This window comes from Cavia porcellus, unplaced genomic scaffold, assembly GCF_034190915.1.
Source record: "Cavia porcellus strain 051 isolate PalLab524CR breed Dunkin Hartley unplaced genomic scaffold, mCavPor4.1 scaffold_9, whole genome shotgun sequence".
Taxonomy (NCBI): domain Eukaryota; kingdom Metazoa; phylum Chordata; class Mammalia; order Rodentia; family Caviidae; genus Cavia; species Cavia porcellus.
In genome coordinates this window covers 59,225,986-59,253,153 of record NW_026947492.1, presented here as the reverse complement: position 1 = coordinate 59,253,153, position 27,168 = coordinate 59,225,986, and positions in this window count along the sequence as shown.

Here is a 27,168-nt window from a genome sequence, read left to right as displayed (position 1 = left end):
CGATCTCTGGTACCGATAAAAAAAAATTTTTTTTTTACTAACTTAGGGGCTTATTGCCATTTCTGTTGCAGGATCCATGTGGCTTATTGGACTTAAGGTTCATAATGAAAATTATTTCCTTTAGCTCACCAAACTGGGCACAGAAAAACCTTTGTTTGTGTCTTTGACGTTGGTTTTATCTTTTGTGTCACCTTGTTTAATGTTTTAGTCCTCAATTGATTACTTGCAACCTCGGCATGCCTTTAAAAATTATTTTTCTTTCTGGTTAAAATGTGAATATATGTGCACATATATATGTATATTCATGGTTTTTGCAAATGATATCAACTTTACTAAGTAAAAACCAGGTCATACTGTAATTGAGCCAGTTAAGAAAGTTACAGTTTTTAAAATGTAGCATTTTAATGTGGTGAAAAAACATAAAACGATTAAATATATTTTAGACTACCAGAAGAAAGTCACTTCAAGGATTTTGTTAAAGGTCTTAATGTTGTTTAAAAATCAAGAGAAAAAGTAATTGACTGGTAATGAGTTTTAAAAAGTGGTTTTGTCTTAAAGTAAAAATATAAAAGAGAAAATGCTTTCTGTGGCATGGCTATCAAGAACAAAGAGCTCAAAAGGATAATTTGTAATACTGTAAGTTTGGGGAATACTGTAAGTGAGGGGAATTTCCAGGAATGCTATAGATTGTAAAGACAGAGTTGAGATTTTGATCACTAGGCAAAAAAAAAAAAAAAAAAAAAAAAAAAAAAAAAAAAAAAACAAACAGAAAAATTGGTCTTATACTGGAAAAAGCTGATCTAAATTTAAAAGAAATAACTATTGTGCCTAATCTGATTAGTAATTATAGAGATAAAATACAAGTTCTTGCATGTGCTATGGACATCTGGGAGATCATATGACACAATTTTGTTACCCATGAAAAAGCCTTTTTTTGATAAATATGTAATTTCAGTAGAACAATGGCCTGCCACAGGACACCTTGGGACAAAAAAAAAAAAAAAAAAGCAGAGTGCCATCCAAATGAATCCTGCTCTCTGATCCAGAATGCCAGAACCATGTTTTCCTTTTGTACCACCCCGATTGGACAACCAGAGGTAAGGAGGTTCCCGACTGGTATCACCAGTTGTTCTCGGTAGCATTTAGGGCACCCCAGAAAACTCACCAATATGTCCAAGATAGCAGAGGTGAAGCAATTGGATAATAAGTCTCTCTCAGGGTTTTCTGTAAATATTACAAAAGGCCTATCACATTTATACACCAGAAGCACCTAAAAATGCAAGGGCCATTAGTATTGCCTTTGTAACTCAGTCAGCCCCAGCCATTAGACAAAAATGGCAAAAGTTTTAGAGTTTTAAAGAAATGCCCTTTAGTCAATTATTAGAGGTTACGTAAAAGATATTTGACAACTGAGAGGTCTCTAAAGACCAGGCTTAAGAGGTTTCTGCTTGGCAAAAAGACCACATTGGTTGTTGGACTTTAACATAAAAAAAATAAGACTATTTCTTCCCAGCAGATGCAAGCCATCCAACAGATTCCAGTCCCTGTGACTAAAAAGCAAGTGTGAGAATTTCTAGGAGCCATAGGATTGACCCAGAGTTTGGGACTCTGGCAGAGGCCTGTTGCCTATCTTTCCAAGAGACTTGATTATGTGGCAGCCGGATGGCCACCTTGTCTGTGGGTGATTTCTTTGGTGGCCCTTCTGGTAAAAGAGACTTAAAAATTGACTTTTGGACAGAAACTCTTAATTGTCCCCTCCTATTCACTGGAGATTCTCATTAAGGTCTCACCAGACTGACAGATGTCTAACTTCCTAGCAATGTCCTATCAGGCACTACTTCTGGATTAGACTACTTTTAGTTTCAAGAAAATGACAGCTTTAAATCCAGCCACTTTGTTGCCTGACAATGACTTACCACATGCCTTACCACCCTCATGCCTTACCACAATTGTACTGAGGTCATAGATCACTTCACGGGACTTCAACCTGATTTGATGGATGAGCCACTATATGGAGTTCCATCCTATTTCTCCGATGGAAGCAGTTACATCTATCGAGGTAAGTGGGTTGCAGGAGCTGCCATTACCACAGACTCTCAGATTCTATGGGAACTAACCCTGGAGCCAGGAACATCAGCGCAATGGGCTGAACTCATTGCCCTCACTGAGGCTTCAAGTTGTCAAAGTATGCATTTGTAACTGCCCATGTTCATGGGGCCATTTATCAAGAATGGTGCTTATTGACTTCTGGGGCAAAAAGTTTTAAAATGCTCCCAAAATTTTGCACTTGTTTGCTGCTATCTGGATGCCAAGGAGAGTGGCTATTATCCACTGTAGAGCCCTTGGGCAGGAGATGGCCTTGTTATATGAGGAAATAATTTGGCAGACACCACCACCCAAAAGGCAGCCACAAAATCAGTGGAGATTGAGATAGCCCTGACATTACTTCTGATCCCAACTACTTTGTCAGAGCCTAATTGCACTTGAAAAGACTTGCATCTGGGGGCTAATATCAAAGCTTGCCCAGTCTGTGATCCTCAGATGCCCTCAGTGCCAATTGGTGAACCCAAAACAACTGCAACAAATAGAAACCACTTGTTATGTGGGACTAATGCTAGAGAACATTAAAAACAGACTTTTCAAAAATGAGAAAGCTTGGACTTCAAGGAAATAAGTACTTATTAGTAATGATAGATATCTTTCACTAGATGGGTTAAAGCTTTTACTGCTAAGTCTGAGTCATCTCTTATAGCAGTTTCCCTGATTTGGCCTCCACTTATCCATGGGGTCTGACAATGGCCTGGCTTTTATAGCCCAAAAATGACTCAAAAACTAACCTAAGCTTTGCAGATCAATTGGAAACTTCTTTGTGCTTACTAGCCTCAAAGTTCAGGACAAGTAGAAAGGATGAATCAGACTTTAAAGATGGCAATTACTAATGGCCTTAGAAACTGGCAAGAACTGGGTGAGTCTCCTTCCTTTTTGCCCTCTTGTGTACATGATGTACCCTCTATATTACTGGTATTTCCCCTTTTGAGGTTTTATATGAGAGACCTCCTCCTCTTATCCCTAAGATTTCTGAGGAAAAAATAGCTGATTTAGCTAATCAAGATCTTATTAAGTACCCCTAGACTCTTCAGCCAGTTCTCACTTCTATCCACTGGTTATTTCAACAACACCATCCTCCACCTGCAGCCCACTGTGAGGACAAATGCCCTGCTGTGGAGCCTGAGACACTGGTCCTTATCAAGCGGCATCACTGTAAATCTCTTGAGCCATGATGGAAAGGTCCCTACATTGTAGTCCTCAACACTCTAACCACTATCAAAGTAGCCAAAAAGCCTGCCTGGATTCATCATTCCCACTTCAAGCAGGCCCTGCCTCCCAAAGGTGATCAACCTACAGATAAGTGGACTGTTGTTCCCTCCAAGGACTCTTTAAAGCTTAAGATTGCCAAGTGTAACTAATAATCTTATGTTCTCCCTTATGGAGGCCCCAAGGAGGCTTTTGTCTGGCTTTTAAAAATAATGTTACTTGTATGACAGAACAGAGTAAATTTAAATGTTGGTTTTCTTTCTCCTTTTGGTTTTCAGCTTTAATAATGGCAGCTGCAAGACCTTTGTTAATCCTTTTATTGGGCTTGTATTATAAACAAATTGGTTAACTATGTCAAAGATTGGGTTCAAACTATAAAGCTTATTACATTAAAGACACAACGTTATAAACAGATTCCTATATGTGAAAACGCCAAGAGCCAATGATTTAATTCACTGGCTAAAATCAGTGGGGAATGCTGTACACTAGCAAAAAGAGCTTTGTTATGTTTATATGACCAAAGTACCTGTAACACCACCATACTGTTCTGCATGTGTTTTTCCCCCTCTGGGTGACCTAATTGATATGTTAATCAATGCTCCCCTCTGTAAACAATTGTAAATCCCTGGGAACCTAACCTAATTGATATGTTAACCATTGTTGCCCTCTAAAAATAACAGATGAGGTGCTAAAATAAGCTGACAATGGATTGTTAATTACTGCTAAACTACTCATCCTCTGCTAAGGAAAACATTTTCTTAGCATATTTCCTAATCCATGCCCATAACCTCTTACTTTGTAAACTGTGATATCTACAAAAAGGCTGGAAAGTTTTGAGAGGACACACAGCTTTTGCAAACTCCAATTGCACTGTGTCACTAGGCACAGGATAAAATAAATCAGTGCTGCTTTTTAAAAATAAAAACATGTCTTACCCATTTTTGAACTCGAGTTTGGGCTTTGGGGGGCTTATCTGTGGATTGCAAGAAAGAGTTGCCTCTTTGGTATTTTATAACCATGATGAGAATAAAGTCAAAGAGAGAGAAGAAAGCCTGAGAGAAGGCAGCTGTTTTGTAGCAGCTAAGAGAAACAGACCCTAAGCCTCATTCTCCAGACTCCAAGAAGAACTCAATGAGGATACTGACCTGCTATCGAGAACACTTGTCTGCTGTGGCTGCCACAAGCCAGATCCCCTTAAGAGAAACTATACTCAGAAGTCCCCTAGGCCATGACTCATCTGAAAAGGTGACTACTGGAGGTCACACTGCCCTCTGAGACCAACACCCAGGTTTCAGACCCATCCTATCAGTTGGTCCAGCAGGACTAAAGGACCCCAAGAGACTTTTTGCCCCACTTCCTCTGGCCAGACTGTCATCTCCACAAAGGATCCCTGGGTAATCGTGACTACAGCCTATTGCTGAATACTGGTGCAACTCTCTTGGTCCATTTTTGAATCCTGGCCTTCCTCCTAGTTGCCACACCTCCATAAAAGCAGTCACTGGTAAGGAGGTAATGCACTACTTTTCACAACCCTTAGGCTGTAACCAAGATGGATTTTTTACACATTCATTTTTGATTATGCCTGAAAGTCCAGTTCCCCTCTTAAGAAGAGATATTTTATCATGTTTAAATACTGTGATATATATGCTCTCAGGTCAGGTACACTGCCTTCCCCTCATGGAGACAGAAATAAATCCTTAAGTACTGGCAACTAAAGGTAAAATAGGTAGGACAATAAGAGCTGCTCCAGTACAGATACATCTCAGAGATTCTATTATTTTCATCACCAGAGAAAATATTCTTTGAGACCAAAGTCAAGAGAGTAATACCTATAATTCATAATCTAAGGGCACAAGGTATATTTGAGCTCTGTAGTACTCCACACAATACTCCAATCTGGGGAATGCAGAAATCCGTTGGTGCATGGAAGTTGTTACAGGACCTTAGACTGATAAATGAGGCAGTAGTGCTGGTTCACCCAGTGGTACCCAATCCATACACTCTGCTTTCTCAGATTCCAGAAGATTCCAGCTGGTTCTCAATGTTAGATTTAAAAGATACTTTCATTTATACTTCTTTACATACAGATTCTCAGTTTCTTTTTGCTTTTGAAAATCCATAGGACCAATCTAAATTGATATGGACTGTGCTCCACCAAGGCTTCAGAGATAGTCCACATCTATTTGAACCAGTGCTTTCCCACGACTTGGAAAGTTTTGAATTTTGCCAGGTCACAATCTTGCAATGTGTAGATGACATAATGTTATGTGCCCCTTCAGATGAGCTTGGTAGCCACCGTCGGCACTTGTGCTCTATTAAATTTTCTAGCAGAGACAAGTTAAAAGGTTTCTAAATGAAAGGCACTACTTTGCTGCCTTGAGATAAATTATTTAGGTCTCATTATATTCAAGGGGACCCAAAGACTAGGAAAGGAAAGCATTAAACCCATTCTCTCCTTCCTTCAGCCCAAAACTCTAAAACAGCTAAGGGGATTCCTAGGAGTTACAGGCTTTTGCCACCTTTGGATACTAGGATATAGGGAGACTGCAGGACCCGTCTATCAACTTATAAAGAGGCCCAAAACACAGATACCCATATTTTATGCTGGGAACCTGCTTCCGAAGCTACATTCCAGAAGCTTAAAAAAGCACTTCTGAAAGCCTCAGCCCTGAGACTACCTACAGAATACAACTTCAACTTATATGTAGATGAGAGGTGAGGTGTGGCTTTGGGAGTGCTTACACAAGATGAGGGACCTACTCAATCTCTTATAGGGTATCTGAGCCATGAATTAGACACTGTAGCAAAGGGATGGCCTGTTTGCCTCAGAGCCATGGCAGCTGTGGCTTTCTTACTGCCAGAGGCAACCAAGCTGACTTTAGGCAAAGATCTCATTGTATATACACCTCACAATATGACAGGACTGTCTTTCTCTAGGGGAAGTCTATGGCTGTCTGACAACTGACTTCTTAAATACCAGACTCTATTTCTAGAAGGAACAGCTATTCAAATAAAGGCAGGTTCCCCCTTAAATCCTACTACCTTCTTCCCAGAATAGGAAGAAGAAATTGAGATTGAAAAACAAAACAGCGAACAGGCAATTCTTCATACATATACAGCAAGAAAAGACTTATTAGACACCCTGCTGACTGACCCAGATTTAACCCTCTTCTATGATGGCAGCTCATTCATGGAAAATGGAAAAAGAAAGGCAGAGTATGCTCTGGTAACTTTACACCATACTCTTGAAAGCTCCTCACTTGTACCTGGCACTAGTGCTCAGCTAGCAGAGCTCATAGCTCTAAGCAGAGCCTTACAACTCAGCAAGGGACAAAAGGTCAATATTTATACTGATTCTAAGTGTGCTGTTCTAGTAATCCATGTTCACATAGCCATATGGAAAGAAAGAAATTACCTAACAGCTAATGGATCACCTATAAAATATTGTAAGGAGATAGATACTCTTCTATCATCTGTTTATCCACCCTACTAAATGGCAATATTTCACTGTAAATGACATCAAAAACCACGTGATGAAACATCTCAGGGTAATCAACTGGCACAGACACTAAAATGGCTGCTCAAGGGACCCTTCTTCAAGCCTCCCTGTTCTGGGAGGGGTCTCTTGAGCATGTCTGGGCCAAATACTCTTAGCCAGCAATTGAATGGGTTCTCTCCCATGGATGTCAGCTTCTTCCATGAGAATCGTTACAATCAGATGATGGGAAATGGTTTCTTCCTGGTGCTGGTCAATGGAAAATAATTAAATCTTTACACCAAACATTTCATCTAGGGAGAAACAAAACTCAGCAGATGGCCTCAAAGTTATTTATAAGAAAAAGAATTGCTCAGACAATAAGACAGATAATTAAGACCTGTGAGCTCTGCCAAAAGAACAATCCTTTTAACTGAACCATAGTTCCTTTGGGCATACAGAGACATGGCAAATATCCTGGAGAAGACTGGCAGCTTCATTTTACTCACATCCCAAAAAGTAAGGGACTTCAGTACTTACTGGATTGGGTAGATACTTTCACAAACTGTGTTGAGGCCCTTACTTACAAAACAGAAAAAAGACAGGAGGTAGTAAAAGTTTTGGCCTCAGAAATCATCCCCAGAGACTTCCAGGAGAACATGGCAGATAGATAACAGCAGCTAAGGAGGCTCTCTGAGATACCCAGATTAAAATCCAGGAATGGTGCAGTGTGAGGAGTCCTAAGCAAGGGGAGATACACCCTGCCAACCCAGGAATGAACTAAGCTGAGAGAAATCAACTGGAAATGCAATCCCAGTGCTATAACTGGAACAGATAAAATCTCAGTGGAAGCTGTAACCCGTGTGGCAATTTGAATTTCCTGCCACCACTGCTGCATCTGAAATCAGCACAGCAGGGACAGAGAGGCAAAATCTCTGAGAGTGGGAATCAGCGAGCAGAGTTGACAATGGAACTGGCGGGGATCCCCGCATCAACCTGTGGTGAATGAGAGAAAGGGGGACCCTTCCATAGACTAGAAGGCGCTAACAGAGGACATTCTGGGACAGGGCTGACTAGCTGGAACAGGACATTTCAGTGACTTTAGTCACATATTCCCCTCTCAAGTGGAATTGGTAGGGAGCCCTGATCTGGGTGATGCCGCAGGCTAAGACCCAGTAGGCTAGACAAACCAGGTCCCAGCATCTAGCAGTGCACCCTAGCAGTAAAGCCTTCAGTAGGTTGACTGACCTGGAGGAGCAGGCCCAGCAGAGGCTGCTCCAGTCTGTGTGTCCCTAGTACACTGCAGTGAGCAGGAACACCTAGCTGGCAGATTCAAACAAACTGTAACTGACAAAGAAAGAAACTGGGCCTCCTATATATGCTTGTATGGAAGGAACAAAAAGTATGGGAAGAGGGAGCAACAAGAAAGGGTCCTCAGACCTCAATCCTGAAAACACTGATCCAGGAAAGGTAAATGCAAAGGGGAATGAAGACAGAAAATGTGCAATATCAGACATGGCACCAATAGACATAAAGCAATATCTCCAGAGCCTCATAGACGAGTTCAAAAGGGAAGTATTTAATGACCTAAAGCAAGATATAAGTAGAATAGTTAGAGAAATGCTAAGCATCACCCAAGAAAAAACAGATGGTGGAATGGAAGAACAGAAAAAAAGGGGAGAATTGTTTGATGGAGAAAATATAGAAAACATAGAATACGTGAAGCAGGTTCAAAGAGATTACCAGGAAACTAAAAATTCTATTGAAAGCTGGCATAGCAGCTTGAAAGAAACTAAGGATAGATTATCTGAACTGGAGGGCAGATTTGTAATGTGAGAGCATGAAATGAAAAACTTCTTAAAAATCAGAAAACAAACAGCAATAATATAAAGGCTTGAAGATGATAAGAGGATCTATAATAAGAACATAAAAGAAGAAGTAGGGACACAAACAAATGAACTACAAAGGCTATTCACAGAAATAATCCAGAAGAATTTCCCTAATTTAGCAAAAGGTAAAGATACTCAGATGTATGAGGCATACAGGACCCCAGCCACCTACAACTCAAACAAAACAACACCCAGGCATATAATAATCAAAATTCCAGAAATCCCATATAAGAACAGAATATTAAAAGCCATCAGAGACAAGAAACAGATCACTTACAAGGGAACACCCATCAGAATTACAGCAGATTTCTCGGCACAAACATTTAAATCCCGAAGAGCATGGAGGGAAATAATTCAAGCTTTGAAAGATAACAACCTCCAGCCAAGACTGATATATCCTGCACAACTGTCCCTAGAAATTGATGGAAAAATAAGGTGCTTCCAGGATAAAGAGGAACTAAGGGAATTTGCAGCCACCAATTCAACTCTACAGAGAATACACTCTAAAAAAAGAAAAATACCAAGATTCCAGAAACAGTGGAAGAGAGGCTACAATGAATGGATCAGAGATCAAAATGAAGAAGACAAACTGACAATTAATGACAGAAAAAGAGCTCAACAGAAATGAGGCAGAGAACGTTGGATGGTAGGAATAGCTGTTTTGAAGAAAACAAGACATCATAATAGCTAGTGCTGATTTAATATCAGCTTGTTTTGAGGTCCCATCAAGCTTTTGTTCTTCTGTCTCCATTGGTCTTAACATGTTGTATCTTATTGGATTTTATTATATGTGATAATATAAACAAAAACTTTTATAGACAAGGAGATTATACAGAAACCATTGTTCATTTTCTGTTAGTTGGTTCTAAATACCCTGTAATACTGTCATCCTTTTGAATGGTTTTACATTGTCTTGATATGTTTCATGCTACCATATATGAAGTTATACTCAAAGATTTCAAGGAAAGAGACACTATGGTAATTACTTCTATGTCAGTATATCTGGTGGTGAAACACTATTTTGATTAAATGTTATGTTTTGACCTGTGTTGTTTGGCTGTTATGTCCTCTTTTATCTCAATCTCCTTTTTTATTATTTACTTTTTTATTTTTATCTTTTTAATTAAGGGAAAAGTAAAAAATAGCAGGATATATTATAGTAGCACACTTTGATTTCCTATTAACTTGATTTGAAACCCTGTATTGCTCTCACCATCTTGTTTTGACTGATTTATCCATGTTCTATTTTGCTTGATACTACCAATTTCAAGAGTATAGGCAACAACTGTGAAGACAATAAGATTCACTATGATGACCATTCAGGTTTGATTATCTTCTTTTGAAGTCCTATAATGTCCCCAATGTTTTGGTTTTATTGGTTTTGTTCTTTACTGTTTTGTTCAATTATATTATAACTGATGATATAGGCAATTCTTTTTAAGATAGAAAGAGGCATTATTGTAACCATTGTTGATCACCTTGTTTTTTGTTTTTACAGTATGTATTATGTCCATCCTTTTGATTTGACTGACTCTGTTTTGTTATGCCACATTTGGTTTTACTCTCTTCAAAAAAAGTAATATTCAAATATTCAAAAAAAGTCATAAGAAGTGTGGGAGTAATAAAACCCAAAATGTGTAATTGTCATTGTACAAAAGAGAGGGAAAAAAGTTGCTCTAAAGGATACAACTGCATGTATATTTAAGTGTATAAGATAGATAACCATATTACTAACCATATTACTGAGTTTTGTTGGATCATTGAACAGAACTGTTTGCAGTCTCACTGTTTGAATGTCCACTCTATATGCTTTAATTTTGTAACTTGAACAACTATTTCTAAGATGACGATATGTAATCTATTAACTAGTGATTTCCTACTGTTTATTTTTTCTGAAATTCTGTATAACTTGTACCCATTTTCTGTTTCTTTTCTTTTTCTCCTTAAATAAAATTTAAAAAAAAGAAATCATCCCCAGCTTTAGACTTCCTGAGAGCTTACAAAGTGATAATGGATCTTATTTTAAATCAACAGCGTCTGTGAGGTACTGGGCATTCTCTATCACCTCCGTTGTGCATGGAGGCCACAGTCATCAGGAAAAGTAGAAAAGTTAAATGAGATTCTAAAAAGACATCTTCATAAAATGGCTCAGGAAACCCACCATCAGTGGCCTCTTTTTCTACCTTTAGCTCTTATCAAAATAAGAAATACACCTCAAATCCTAGGCCTCAGTCCATTTGAAGTGCTTTATAGATGCCCTTTCCTCACTAATGATTTTTTCTTCAACAGAGAAACCAATGCCTTATTAAAAGACATCACTTCATTAGCTAAATTTCAACAAACTTTTCAAGAGCTAATAGAAGCTCAGCCTACAGAAAAAGGAAATTCCGTATTCCACCCTGGAGATTTAGTACTGGTAAAATCTCTTGCCTCATCATCTCCTTCCCTAGGACCAACTTGGTAGGAACCTTATGCTGTGATCCTGCCAACTTCTTCCATAGACAAGACAACAGGGCTGGACTCCTGGATACATTACACAGGACTCAAAACCTGGGAACCAAAGACTGTCACTGGAAGTGAACAACTACCCACATAGTCCTGTGAACCCACAGAAGACTTAAGATTCCTCTTCAAAAAGAAAACAAGGACTTCAGATAAGTTATTCTGCTATTAGCTCTTTTACTGTTCACTTCACCACTCACAGGAGGATGCAATTCCTTTTTAATGTGGGCACAAGAATATGCAAAATCATTACAACATTCCTCTTGCTGGATATGTGACTTTCTGCCCTTGTCCAGTACATCAGGACTTCCTTGGTGGGTATCTCCACTTCAAGGAGATTATTACAATAAATTACAAGACTATATTAATGAGATATGAAGAGGTTCAGTAGTTCATAGTTCTGCTCACAATTACAAAGTAATAAAATGGCCTATAAATTATACTCAATGATCCTGGACATAATCAGATTTTTTCTAATATTCGCACTGAAGATTCTCTACAGACACTAATAAGGCCCCTATTAGATAAAAATAAAGGTCCTGTCCTAAGGGCAAACAATCACAGATATCAAAGTGGTTATTTTCAGATATGGGATGAGTACATATGATTAACTCCCACCATAGGATATCTCAGTAGAAAAATCCCCTTATGTTGGGAACAAAAAACCACTCTATTCTCATTAGCCTGAAAAACACTAAGGACTTGGGATGGACAGCCCCTGAACAATGTGTACACAAAGTAACTTTACAGGCTAATGTCTGGTTTGCAACAGACTGGTTTAATTGCCCTGGCATTAGATGAGAAGCCCCAATGGTACTCATTGGTCTTGTGGAACAAATCTGTGGCCCTGGCTGCCCCTTGGGTGGATAGGCAGATGAACATTAGGATTTTCTTGGTTACAAGGTAGAAGTGTCAAAAATATTGACAAACCTACAAATTTACCTCACCTACAACATTGATGGTCCAGAAGTATGTTCCACTGGTCTGATCATTTGCCCTCTGTCTTTATACATCCCTAGGATTAGAAGAAGTCCTGCAACATGTCAAGGCCTTGACTTACACTCAGTGGGATTTAAATGACACTGCTGCTGGTCTCTCTCTCTTAAGTGAAGAAATAAAATTAATGAGTCAGGCTATCCTTCAAAATCCGATGGCATTAGACATTCTAGCAGCAGCAGAGTTGGGCACTTGTGCAATTGTAAAAACTGAGTGAAGTGTATACATTCCTGATTCTTATGCTAATATCTCAGTAGCTATTCAAGACATTAGACAACAAATTAACAATATGTCAGACTCTAAGATTCCGTAGACCTTGTCTTTCTCTTCTTATGGAAAGCTACTACTAGTTCCTCTTGGTGGAAATCTTTGTTAGCTATACTCATAATTGTCTTATTAATTTTACTCTTTGACCCATATACTTAACTGTTTCTTTGGCTTTGTTTCCTCCAGACTTAAAGCTGTGCACATACCCAAGAGCAAAGTGCCTGCTGTCTATGGAGGGTCTCCAGACAGGATCTCTGCAGAAGTACCTCTGACTGATGTTAAACAACTACAAACCTCTTCAGGCTGAAAAAGCTAGATCAGTCATCCCCTGTTACCCCCTCCCAGCATTTTGAGTTACTTCTTCAGAGTGGGATTGTTGCAGGAAATTGAGTTAGTTAGATATATTATACACAGTGAGATAGAGGTAGGTCGTAAAAGGAGGCAGTGCAGAAACCCAGATATCTCCCTATGGTGGGGAAGCCACACACTTCCTGCTGTGGGCCAGGTCTCAAGACAGAAGATGAAACAAATGCATCCATATTCTAAGAGGAACTAATATTCTATATAGTTCTCATCTTGCATGTGACTTGCCTCCCCATTTGTCACTTATGTAATTAATTTTACCTGAACTATTAATCTTATTGGCTAACTGTAGTTGTGTCCCACCTTATTCCCATCTGCCTTGTGAGATCCCAGGTTTCCCCTGCCTTAAACCTGTCTCACCCCATGATTTTGCTCTATAAATGTTACTAGAAAACAGGTTCCTTGATAACCTGCTCAGAACTCCTCTGTCTCTCTCTCAAACAGAAGCTTTCTTTCACTTAATAAATATATTCTACTCTTAACCTTCATTGTTTCTAAAATTCATTCTTCAAAGTTAGAGAACACAAAATCATGGACATAGTAGATTGGGAGTTTCATTCCCCATTATCACAAGGTCAGTGCACAGATGAGAGCCCCAGGTCCAAGAAAGCATGCGCTTATTTCAGTGGAGGCTCCTGGGGCACAGCCCTTTATCACCCTTGGCTGTATCATATGCACCACTTATTTCATCCACAGAAACCTAGCAGTACAGGGGTGCAGCTATTCAGTAAAATAATGACCTAGTAGCATCTGTGAAGCCTGCAGCTCTATCCAGCACCAGAAAAACAAAACCAAACCTCTGAAACTGTACCCAATCTGATGTGGCATGAGACAGGAACCTAGAGTGGAAAGAGCTCCCTGCTTTGAGTGCTATGGGCATCCCCTTCTGCCTAGCAAGGTCACAACAAGGTACCTGAAGGAAGTGGTGTGTGACTTGCTCCTCAAAAATGGACTGGGCCTCACGTGGAAAAGGGCAGCTCTGAGCTGACAGCACAGTCTGATTCCTGGAGAGCAGTGTGATTTAACTACAGCTGTTGGGGAGAGTAAGAGAAAAGAAACCTTTAGAACCAAGCCATAGTGAAACAATGTGGGACGCTGTATTCATTTCCTACAACTGCTTAACAAATCCCCACAGCTCAAGAGGCTTGAAAAACACCGAATCATTCTCTTGTAGTTCTGGGGACCAGAAATCTAGGAATCAGTCTTCCCAGCTAAAGTCCCAGAATTGGCAAGGCTGCCGTGAGGGGAAAATCTATTCTCTTGAGTACTGAGTTTCCACTAGCTGCTTATGTTCCTTGCTATGTGACCTCTTCCCCCACAATTCAAAGCCTATAGCTCCACTCTGCTTCCCTCATCACATAACCCTGTCCTGTAACTTCCTGCTGTGCCCCTCTTACAAGCATCATTGTGATTCCATTCAGCATATCCAGATAAAAAGAATAATCCCAGGTTACACATTTAAATTTAGTCACACCTGAAAAATCAACTCTCACCATAAAAAATGTATGGTACAAGATGCAAATATCCCAGGATCACTTTGTTTAGCCTGCCATCAGCACCTTACATGTTCACTGGCATCAGCTATGGAGAGCGCACTCAGCCCCAAGACCATGTCTGGCAGAGGACTCAGGCTCCACTGCACTCCCGACTTCCACCCAGCTGCCTCCACAGCAAAGCCTGGGCAGAAGTTGGCCACTGCTCCTGAGATCATTTGATTCCTCCCCAACAATTAGCCAAACAGGGCTGGCAACAACCAGCTTGAAGAATGCTAAATGGACTCTATAGCAGGACTTCTCCAAGCATTTACCATGCTATACAGAGCATACTCTGTCTTTCAAAACCTAGTAGACCATGCAGCCTTTTTTGAGAGCATGATATTCCACAGAAAACAGCCTGAGTAAGGTGTAGTGGCACATGCTGTTAATCCCAGCACTCAAGAGGCTGAGGCAGGAGGATCATAGCTAGTCTGAGACCAACCTGTGCTACATAGTGAATTTAAGGCCAGCCTGAATTACATAGTAACCCCCTGTCTAGAAAAAGTAAAAAGAAAACAGTCTGGATGGAGCTGCACAGACTAGTCTCCTGTGGTGGGGGTTGTGGCAGAGCAGGGTAGCCTGACAGAAAGTAACCCTGCAGACTAAACACTTTTAGCTCTCAGAAAGGGTGCAGGGGGAGGGAGCCTTAGCCCCATAGTTCCTATTCAATAAATGCTTCTTCCAGGTGCTAGGTGAGTGTGGGTAAGTTAGATAGTTTTTTCTTCTGCCCTAAAGGAAATTATCACCTGCTGTAAGAGACGCATTACAAACATACTGATTTCAGGAGATAAAGGACATGGAGGGGGAATCCAGGGTTCAGGGAGAGGGAGTAACAAGGTACCCTGAGAAGGCACCATTTAAACTGAGACCTCAGGGAGAACAAGTTAGCAAAACAAAGACTGAGAAAGAATGTGCCAGACAGAGGGAACAACACATGGAAAGACCCAGTGTCAGCATGAAGTACAGCATTTGAAGAGCAGGAAGAATGAAAGAAAGGTATGTCTGAACCTCAGTGAACATGATGGATGAGAGCAGGCACTAGGCAAAAGAGGCTACTGAGGAGAACAGGTCATGAGTTTGCCTGTAGGCCACAGTGAGGTGTTTTCAAGTGATCATGTAGATGTTGTACAGGGAAGTGCATAATTCAACACACACACATACACACACACACACACACACACACACACACACACACACACATTAGCAGCATCATTTGGGGACTAGCCTGTATGAACCAGAAAGTGAGTCTTGTTCCTATTGCAACATTTATATACAGAGCAGGTTGGGTCAGTAGTTGTGCTCATGGGATGATTGTCCAAAGAAGAGAACCACAAGAGAAGTAGGAACATCTGCTGGAGGCTCCTGCAGTGCTCTGTGTAGATGATGATTTGGACATGGAAAATGGATGAGAAGTGAGTGAGCCCCAGTTGTGTTTTAGAGCCAGAAGTGAGAGGACTTGTTGATAGAGTGAAGGGGAGAGTAGGTAAAGTAAGAAGCTAGAAGATACCTGTTTCTGCCTCAAGCATTTGGGAGATGTTTGTGCCATTCTCTGTGAGGGAAAGTGAGAGAGGTAAATGGTGCAGCCTTGGGGAAGTGCAGGGTAGAAGGTAGAGAGCCCAGAGCCCATGCAGAATGGGTCAGGTGGGAGAGGCCTCTGAGATGTCCAAGAGAAGGGATCACCTGATAGTATGGACCCACAGCATTGGGAGTCATTTTGTGAAATTAAAACTATGACATGATCAAGGCCTAGCATTACCAACCATGGCATGATCAAGAATGTGATGTAAGAATGTGAGTACAAGAGACATGGGTGCTTCAAAGTGGTGTCGTTCAAACATGCAAACCATTATTACTGTGACAAGCTGTAGCCCTTTTTTCAAAGCCTTTGTGTTTGGTTCCTTCCCTGGAAATGAGAGAACTCCTTCCCCACAGGCCCACACTCTAAAGCACACACAGGTAACAGGGGCTCAACACAATAGTCTTAAAGAGCTCTGATGCCTCCTCTGAGAGAAGGCCTACAGAGAGACAAACAGCTGTTCTCCAAGGAAAACAAGAACCATGTACAAGAGCCCTCTCCACGAGAGGCCAGTGGCCCCCACCAGGTTATTCAGGCTTTCCCTGGGCCCTATCTGTCCCACCATGGGAACAGTCCCTCTTGCCTGCAGCTTCTTCTCAGGATGACCACCAGAGAGAGCCACTCTTCCCTGCTGACCTGGCTGGCTCTTTTTCTTTTCTTCTCTTCTTTTTGTTCCCTCCTATTTACATCCACTCTCCTGGATGTTTTTGTAACATAGATACTCTCACAGTGAGACATGAGTTTCCTGAACTTCTGGATTTCATGAGCTTTTCAAAAAGAAGTAAGTCAGTTGCAGTTGTGGAATCCATAGTGAGATATAGGGAAAGAATACTAAAAAAGAAGGTTCCAAATTAAATCTTACTTCTACATTCAGAAACCAACACATCATATCAAAAAGATTGAGAAGAAATATCATATGATCATATCCATTCACTTGGAGAAGCACTTGGCAAAGGCTAACACTCATTCACAATTAGAACTCTTCAATAGGTAGGCAGAGAGGATAATTTCCTCAATTGGATTAATTACATTACAAGTAGCCTATAGGTAATCTCAAACTGCTGGATGAGAAGTGATATTTTCCTCTTAAAGTCAAGAATACTCTATCTTACCAACTAGTGCAAAAACACAAGAAAAAAAAATAACACTCATATAGTTCAGGAAGGAAGAAGTTACACTGTCTTTACTCATGGGTGACATTGTTCTCTGTGCAGAAAACCCCCTAAGAATCTACAAAATGTCTTCTGGAACTAAAAAAATAAAAACAGTGAAGTCTCAGGATAAAAAATAATGCACAAAAGTCAGTTCCTCCTTATTTAATTTTTTAAATGTAATGCATTCTCAGTTTTTTCACATGTGTGTTTTCTCCAAAGAAGCTGTGGACCCAATGAGAGTACAATATTCCAAGATTTTGATATCAAGTAATGTAATTCAAAAATATGTATGGGAGAGTAAATGATCAGTAGTTAGCCTAGACATTTCTAAGATGTCTCTCCAAGATGTTAGAAATAAATAATTAAGATGTTGTGGCTGTGGCAGAGATAAATTTACCATTGGGTGAGAATAAAGCCCAGCAAACAAGCATGTGTTGAACTGTACTATGTAACTGAGGTGGCATGCCATGTCCTTGGACAAAAACAAGCCATGTTCAAGACATGGAACTCAAAAAAAATGGTTATCCATATGTTAAAAGATAAAAGAAGGATCTAGCTCCTGGTATATTAAAATCCAGACTCGAAGTCTGGGAAGATGGCAGAACAGTATGAAGCAGAGTAAATAGCCTCTCTGAGAGAAACAATCCAGATGCTGAAATGTAGCATTCTGGAGAAGACAGGAAGAAATGGGTCCTGTAAACCCAGGAAGAAACTGAAGTGAGAATTGAAGCACACTGAGAGAATAAAAAAAAAGAAAGAGAGAAAAATGTAAACAGAAGAAAGTGGTAGCTGGCAGTTCTTTCACTGGAGCTGGAGTCACCATGTGAGAAGTGCAGCTAGAACCTGGAGACACACAGATATAGTAAAGCTGGTGGCTAGCAAGCACGAAGGTCCTGACAGGGAGATGCAGTGGGGGAGGGGAACAGCAGATAAGAGAACTGCACTAGCTGGCAGTGAGTGTGTGGGACTCAGTTCTCCCATGGGAGGGGGAGATTGGCCAGACACCATTTTGATCTTGGGCAGGATAAGCCTGGAGGCAGAACTGCAGCCATCTTTGTTTAGGCACTCCTAGCTCAGAGTAGACTGGTAGACTTTGCTTGAACTGAGTCTTACCCCTCTGTGGAGCCCAATAGCCACTGCAGAGGTCTCCCTAAAGCTACCCCTAAAGAACCCCATCTGCCTGGCAACACTAACATGGTGAAGAGTCCCTGTGGTTAGTCTGCTCAGAAAGGAATGGCCAGCCTGCCCCATGCCCCATGCTTACATTCCAGTAGCCACCAGCAGACTAGGAAAAGCAACAAACAGCAGAAATACCTACTCAACACACTTTATAGTAACTATAACCAATACAGGAAGTGCTAGGAATCTGCTACCCACTTGTCTGGAAGAAACCAGGAACATGACAAGAGGAAGAAGCAAAAGGCAGTCTCTGGCCTGCAAACCAAGCAGTACTAGTCCAGGAGATGTAAACACAGAAGAGATTGAGAGTTGCACACCTGCAGTTTTTGAAGCAACAGCAACTGAAATAAAGAAACAACTGTATGAAGCTATAAAAGAACTTAGAACAGAAATACTGTTACAGGTAAAAGAAGATAGAAACATAATAAAAGAATTGCTAAGCACGTCTAAGTAATGTACAGATGAAAGAATAGAGGAGCATAGAAAGAGGAAGGAAACCTTCAATGAAGAATATAAAAAATTTAGAACACATGAAACAGATTAAAAGAGATTACCAGGAAATTAAAAACTCCACTGAAAGCTGGCAAAACTACTTCAGAGAAACTAAAGATAGAATACCAGACCTTGAAGATAGGTGTGCTGCTTGCAATCATGAAAGGAATGATTTCTTAAAAAAAAAAAAAAAAACAAAAAACAAGGAACCAGGAAAGTAACAATACAAAGGCTAGAAGATGACAAGAGGATCCTTAACTTAAGAATAAAAAAGTAAGTGAAGAAGCAGGGGTAAATACAAATGAAATATGAAGGCTATTTTATAACATAAAATAGTTAAAGAGAACTTTCTAAGAATAGGAAAAGGAAATGATATTCATATATATGAGGCATACAGTACTCCAGCCAGCTATAACCAAAATAGATCTATATCCAGATGTATAATAATCAAGATCCCAGAAATTGAGCACAAGAACAGATGTCAGAGAAAAGCAACAGATCACTTATAAAGGAAAACCCATCAGAATCACAACAGACTTCTTCACACAAATATCTAATTAAGAAGAGCTTGGAGTGAAGTGTTCCAAATCCAAGAAAATAACCTCCAATCCAGATTGATGTATCCTGAAAAACTGTCTCAGAATTCATCGAGAAACAAAATACTTTGTCAGGGAGTTCATGACTTCCAAACCAACCCCACAAAAAGTACTGAAGGACATTCTAGAGAAAGAGGAAAAAAACCATGGTTTCAGGAACAGTAGGAGAGGGGGCTAATTTAATGGAGCAGATAGCGGAATGAAGGAGAAAAGTAGCCAACAGCAGAAAAATAGCATAGCAGGATCTAGGGATCTGGGCTGCCAGAGGTGAGTCCTGCACCCAGCACCAGCCCAGGGAGAGTTTAAGGTCGTCTTTCCCAGTGGTTAAGGATCTACCCAACTTCAAGCCACACTAGACTGGGCTTGGCAGGTTTCTCGGCCTGGCTAGGCCACACCCAGTGGCCTTCTTTCACTCCAGGGAACTGGCCTGCCAGAGGTGAGTTCCTACACACCCGCAGCCAGCAGGGGCCCCTGGACAGTTTAAGATCATTGCTCCCAGTGGTTAAGAAACTGCCCAGCTTCCAGCTACACTAGACTGGGCTCTGCAGGTTTCAAGCCTGCCTGGGCCACACCTAGTAACCCTTTTTCAGTCAGGGGGACTGGGCTGCCAGAGGTAAATTTCTGCACATGGGTGGTCAGAGCCTGAGGAGAGTTTAAGATCATCAATCCCAATGGTCATATAATAGTAACTTTTTTTGATTTCCTATTAACTTGTTTTGAAGTCCTGTAGTACTCCCACGATCTTGTTTTGACTGATTAGACTCTGTTCCAGTCTGTATGATAGTATCAAGTTTGAGGGTATAGGCAACTACTTTGAAGGCAGTAAGATTCACTAAGATGCCCATTCTGGTTTGACTATTGTCTCCTTTGGAAGTCCTGTAATGTTTACAATGCTTAAGTTTTATTGGTCTTGTTCTCTACTGTTTTGTTCAACTTTATAATATCTAATGAGATAGACAATTCTTTTTAAGGAAACAAGAGACATTGTTGATAACCATTGTTGATAACCTTGTACTCTGTTTTACATCATGCGCTATGTCTATCCTTGGTTTTGACTGACAGCTCTGTTTTGCCATATTTGACTTTATTCTCTCCCCTCCAAAAAAGTAATAAGAACTAAGGAGTAATAAAACCCAAAATGTGTAAATTTTGTTGTAAAAAAGAGAGGGAAAAAAAGAGCTCTAAAGGATACAACAGGAAGTGTGTTTAGGGGTGTTAAATAGCTGACATATTAATGTTTTGGGTTGGATCATTGAACACAACTGTTTGCAGTCTCACTGTTTGAACGTCCACTTTGAATGCTTTGATACTGTGATTTGAGCAACTATCTCTAAGACGATAATATGTAATCTATTAACTGGTGATTTCTTACTGTTTTTTTTTTTTTTTTTTTGTAGTTCTGTACCCTTACACCGCCTTGTTTTGTTTTGTGTTTTTCTTTTTCCTTTTAAATAAAACTTAAAAAAATTTTTTAAAATCCCAATGGTCAAGCACTAACCCAACTTCCAGCCACACAGGGCTGGACTCTGTAGTTTACTTGGACTGGCTGGGTGACGTCCAGTGATCTTCTTTCAATCAGGGGACCTGGGTTTCTGGAGGTGAGTCCTGCACACCAACACCAGCCAGCTAGGGGAGAGTTTAAGATCATACCTCCCAGTGGTTAAGGACACGTTTAACTTCTAGCCACACTAGACTGGGATCTGCAGGTTTCAGATCTGCCTGTGCCACGCCTGGAGATTTTCTTTCAATGTTTATTTCAATGTGGGGAACTGAGCTACTGGAAGTGAGTTCCTGCACACCAGCTCAGACCTCAGGAGACTTTAGGATCATTATTCCCAGTGGTCAAGAACCTGCCCAGCTTCCAGCCACACTAGACTTGGCTTGGGAGGTTTTTTGGCCTGACTAGACCACGTCCAGTGACCTTTTTCAATAAGGGGAGTTGAGGGCAAGTGAAGTGAGCTCCAGAACATTGGTGCTTGCCCAGAAAGTGCTTTGGACCATCATCCACAGTGGTTAGGTGCCCATCCAGCTTCCTGGAACACTGGAGGTGGCACAGGAGGTCCTCTGGAACTGACTGGACCATGCTCAGCCACCTCCATTCAGTCCCAGGAGCCAAGGACATAGGAGATGATTTCCAACACACCCAGGGGAAGCTTTGGAACATCACTTGAAAAGTAAAATATGATAAAATGACAAAATAAAAGACCAACATGCAATCTCAGACATCCATTCCATCCCAAGAAAGCCTAGGAGCCATGTACATAGAAAAAAATATATGCTATAATCTGAAACACATGAAATAGCAACTGGACTAAAAGAAGCAACAACAGGATGGTTTAAAGGAATTCAAACTAGAAATAATCTCCCAGAAATGATAAAAGTAATGAAAGAGATGCTGAACATATCTAAAGAAGGCACAGTTTAGAAATTAGAGGAGCAAAACAAAAAGATAGAATCCCTGGATGAACAATATAAGAAACAAACAGAATACATGAAGCAGATTCAAAGAGATATACAGGAAATCAAAAACTCCATCAAAAGTTGTCAAAACTGACTCAACAAAAGTGAAGATAGAATTTCAGAGCTTGAAGACAAGACTGCAGCACAGGAAAGGAAAGATATTTTAAAAATAACAAGGAATCAGGTAATAATTCAACAGCTGCAAGGTGATTCAAAGAAAAACAACATAAGATTGATGGGGATAAATGAAAAAGAATGGGACAACACAAATGATATCAAGAGGGTATTGCAGCCAGGCATTGTGGCTCACACCTATATCCCAGCACTTGGGAGGTGAGGCAGTTCCGAGTTCGAGACCAGTCTAGACTACAAAGTGAGCTTAAGGCCAGCCTGAACTACACAGCAAAACCCTGTCTCAAAATGACAAAAAAAAAAAAATGGGGGGGGAGGGCTATTTACAGAACTAATAGCTGGAAGTTTCCCAAACATGAGAATGGGAACTGACATTAGGATTAGTGAAGCATAAAGAACTAGAAATAGCCATAACCAAAATAAAATTACACCCAGACTTATAATAATCACCATCCCGGAAATCCAAAATAAGAATAGAATATTAGAAGCTGTTAGAGACAAAAGACAGATCACTTATAAAGGAAAGCCTATCAGAAACACAGCAGACTTCCCAAAACAAACAATGAAGTCAAGCAGAGCATGGAGTGAAGTATTTCAGATCCTAAAGGAAAATGGTTTCCAGCCTAGACTGATGTACCCTGAAAAACTGTTGTTCAGAACTGAGGGAGAAATAAAATACTTCCATGACAAAGAATAGGTGAAGAACTTCATGATCACCAAGCCAACCATGCAAAGAATAATGAAAGACAGTTTAGATACACTTAGTAAAAACCACTAAGCAAAGCAGACAATTAAATACAATGAAAGATAAAGATGCAACAGCAGAAAGATAACGTGTCAACAATAAGCTAATTATAACAGTTATAACCATTAATGTAAATGATCTCAATTGACCAATTAAAAGAAACAGACTGGCAGAATGGATCAAGAACCAAAAATCCCACCATATACTGCCTGTAAGAAACACATGTAACCAAAAAGGATACTCAAAGACTGAAAGTCAAACAATGGAAAACAATACTTTATGCAACAGGAACAAAAAAAGCAGGGGTAGCTATTCTGTTTGCAGATAATGTGAACTTCAAATCAAGAATGATCAGAAAAGATAAAGAAGGTCATTACACAGGTTAGGGGAAAACTTCAAGAGGAAGAGATAACAATCTTAAATATATGTGTACCAAATTCCAGAGCACCCAGTTTTACAAAGCAAGTATTAATAGAAATAAAAAATCAAATTATCAATAACACAATTATAACAGGAGACCTTAATACACCATTGACACCAAAGGACAGATCAAACAGACAGAAAATCAGGACAGAAATAACAGAACTGAATCACACCTGTAAACAAATGGACTTGATAGACATATACAGAGTGTTCCATCCAAAAACACCAAAATACACATTCTTCTCAGCACTACATGGGATATTCTCTAAATAATACCATATACTGGCCCATAGAACATATTTAAATGAATGCAAAGTGTTGAATTTATCCCATGCATGTTATCGGATCATAGCATCATGAAACTAGAAATTAAAGATAAAAGGTACTGCAAAACTCCCACAAACACGTGGAAACTGAATAACACACTCTTGAGCAAACAGTGGGTTACAGGGGACATTAAAGAAGAAATTAAACAATACCTACAAGCAAACAAAAATACAAATACAACTTACCAGAATCTGTGGGATGCAATGAAAGCAGTCTTTAGAGAAAAATTTATTGCACTGAGTTCCCACATCAGGAAAACAGAATGAATACAACTAAATAACCTGATGCTATACCTCAAACATCTAGAAAAAGAAGAGCAAGTCAAGACCAAAGCCAAAAGAAGAGACGAAATTATAAAAATCAGATCAAAAATTAATGCAATAGAGACTAAGAAAACAATCCAAAGAATCACTGAATCAAAGAGTTGGTTCTATGAAAGAATAAATAAAATTGATAAGCCCCTAGCATACCTAATTTACAAAAGGGGAGAAAAAGCTCAAATTTATGCAATAAGAAATGAAAAAGTCAAAATCACTACAGACTCTGGAAATACAGAAGATCATCAACACCTATTTCAAAAAAAAACTCTAGTCTCATAGCTTTGATAACACAGAAGAAATGGACAGATTCCTAGAAACATATGAAGTACAAAAGCTAGGTCAAGAAGATGTAAAACTGCTGAATAACCCAATTTCTATTAATGAAATTGAAAATTGAAAATTAAGCCCTTACCTACAAAGAAGAGCCAGGGCCAAATGGATTCATTGCAGAATTCTACAAGAAATACAAAGAAGATTTAATGCCGTCACACCTCAAACACTGCAATGAAATTGACAGGGAAGCAATCCCTCCTAAGTCATTCCTGGATGCAAATATTACTCTAGTATCAAATCCTGAGAAAGACCCAACTAAAGAAGAGAACTACAGACCAGTCTCATTAATGAACACAGATGCAAAAATCCTCAATAAAATTTGGCAAAGAGGATGCAGCAAATCATCAAGAAGATTATACACCATGACCAAGTGGGATTCATTCCAGGCATGCAGGGATAGTTCAACATATGTAAATCAATAAATGTAATCCACCATATCAATAGAGCCAAAAGTATGAACCACATGATCATTTCTATAGATGCAGGAAAAGCTTTCAATAAGGTCAAACATTCATTCATGATAAGAACCTTACAGAAAATTGGAATAGATTGTCTTTACCTCATTATGATAAAGGCCATCTATGACAAACCAACAGCCAGTATCATACAAAATGGTCAAAAACTGAAAGCCTTTACCTTAAAATCAGGATGTCCCTTATCACTGCTCCTATTCAATATAGTAATGGAAATACTAGCCATAGCAAATAGACAAGAGAGAAAAATAAAAGAGGTAAAGATAGGAAAATAGGAATTTAAATTATCACTATTTGCAGATGACATGATACTCTACACAGAAGACCCCCAAAATTCTGTTGAAAGACTCCTAGATATAATAAATGAATTCAACAATGTAGCTGGATACAAAATCAATACTCAAAAATCAATATCATTCCTGTACAATAACAACAAAATCATAGAGAGAGAAATAAGAGAAGCCACACTCTTCACACTAGCATCCAAAAAAATGAAATACTTAGGAATTCATCTCGTCTCTAGGAAAGAAGTGAAAGACCTATATAGGGAAAATTATAATACTCTGAAAAAAAGAATTCAAAGAAGATCTCAGAAAATGGAAAGACATCCCTTTCTCATGCATAGGAAAAATAAATATTTTGAAAATGGCCATTCTCCCAAAACTGTTATACAGATTCAATGCAATCCCAATGGAAATATCATTAACAAACCTCATAGATCTAGAGAAATCACTCCTATATGGAGCAAGAAGAGACCTAGAATAACAAAGGCAATTCTAAGCAGCAAAGGCAAGGCAGGAGGCATCACAATCCCCAACTTGAAGTTATACTACAAAGCTACTGTAATAAAATCAACATGGTACTGGAATAAAAACAGTTCTGAAGATCAATGGAATAGATACAACCACAACTACCAACACACTAAACCACCTTATCTTTGATAAAGGGGCCAAACATGTTCACTGGAAGAATGACAGTCTCTTTAATAAATGGTGCTGAAAAACTGGCTCTCCATTTGCCAAAAACTAAAACTAGACCCATGCTTATCACCATCTATTAAACTAAAATCTAATTGGATCAAAGATCTGAATATTAAAACAGAAATACTAAATCTGTTGGAAGACAAATTATGTAAAAATCTTGAAGACATAGGGGTAGGTAGAGAATTTATGAACAGGAATTTAACCACATGAGAAATACTTCCCAGAATCAATAACTGGGATCACCTATTATTAAAAACTTTCTCCATGTCAAAAGAAATCTGCAGCATAGTCAAAAGAAAAGCCACAAACTTGGAAAAATCTCAGTGAACTGTCCCTCAGTCAAAGGACTTTGTCTAAAATATAGAAAAAATTAAAAATAATCAGACCCCCAAAATGCAAAGACCTAATACAAAAATGGGCACCTGAATTCTCAGATGAAGAAATACTAATGGCAAATAAATACATGAAAAATCTTCTTCATCATTAGCCATCAGAGAAATGCAAATTAAAACAACACTGAGATTTCATCTCATTCCAGAAAAAATGACCAGGATCAAGAAACTTACCAACAACAAATGCTGGAGAGGCTGTGGGAAGAAAGGAACTCTCCTGCACTGTTGATGGGTGTGTAAACTGGTGCAACCACTGTAGAGGTCAGTCTGGAGATTCCTCAAAAAGCTGGTAATAGAAGTCCCATTTGACCCAGCTATTCCACTTCTGGGCATAGTCCCAGAAGAACTGAAAACATCATACCACAGTGATATATGTGCACCCTGATTATATTAGCATAATTTGTAATAGCCAGATCTTGGAAACAACCTATGTGTCCATCAACTGAGGAATGGTTAAAAAAGCTGTGGTATTTTTATACAATGGAGTACTACTCAGCTATAAAGAATGATCACATTGAAATATTTATAAATAAATGAATGCAACTTGAGACCATACTCATAAGAGAAAAAAATCAAACTCACATGTATAAATACCATATAGTCCCTCTTGTGTAAGAAATGGTAAGGGTACATAAGAGTTTATGATAATCATGATTCCCCATTACATTTCTTTGAAGACTTATAATGTTTTCATTCATTAGTTGGAATGGTTTTATCCTGCTTTGTTTGATTTTATTATCTGTTATGGTAAGAATAGCTATTTTGGAGAAAACAAGACATTATAATAGCCATTGCTGACTTAATATCATCTTTCTTTGAAATCCTACCATGCTTTTGTTCTTCTTTTTTCATTGGTTCTATCATGCTGTATCTTATTGGGTTTTATTATGTGTGATAGTATGAACAGATTTTTTATGGACAATGAGATAATATAGTAGCCATTGTTCATTTTCTGTTATTTGGTTCTGAATGGTCTGTAATACTTTCATTCTCTTGAATGGTTTTATATTTTGTTATGTTTGATACTATTGTATGTGCAGGTATGCTCAACTATTTCAAAGAGAGAGACATTATGGTAGCCACTATAATATCAGGTTGTCTTGTGGTGAAATACTGTGTTGCTTAAACTGTTCTGTTCTGATCTGCTTTGTTATGTCCTCTTTTATCTTTATCTCTTTAAAATAAAAAAATACATATCAGATATGGGGTAGAGAAGGTTGGCTATAATCACTAATATGATT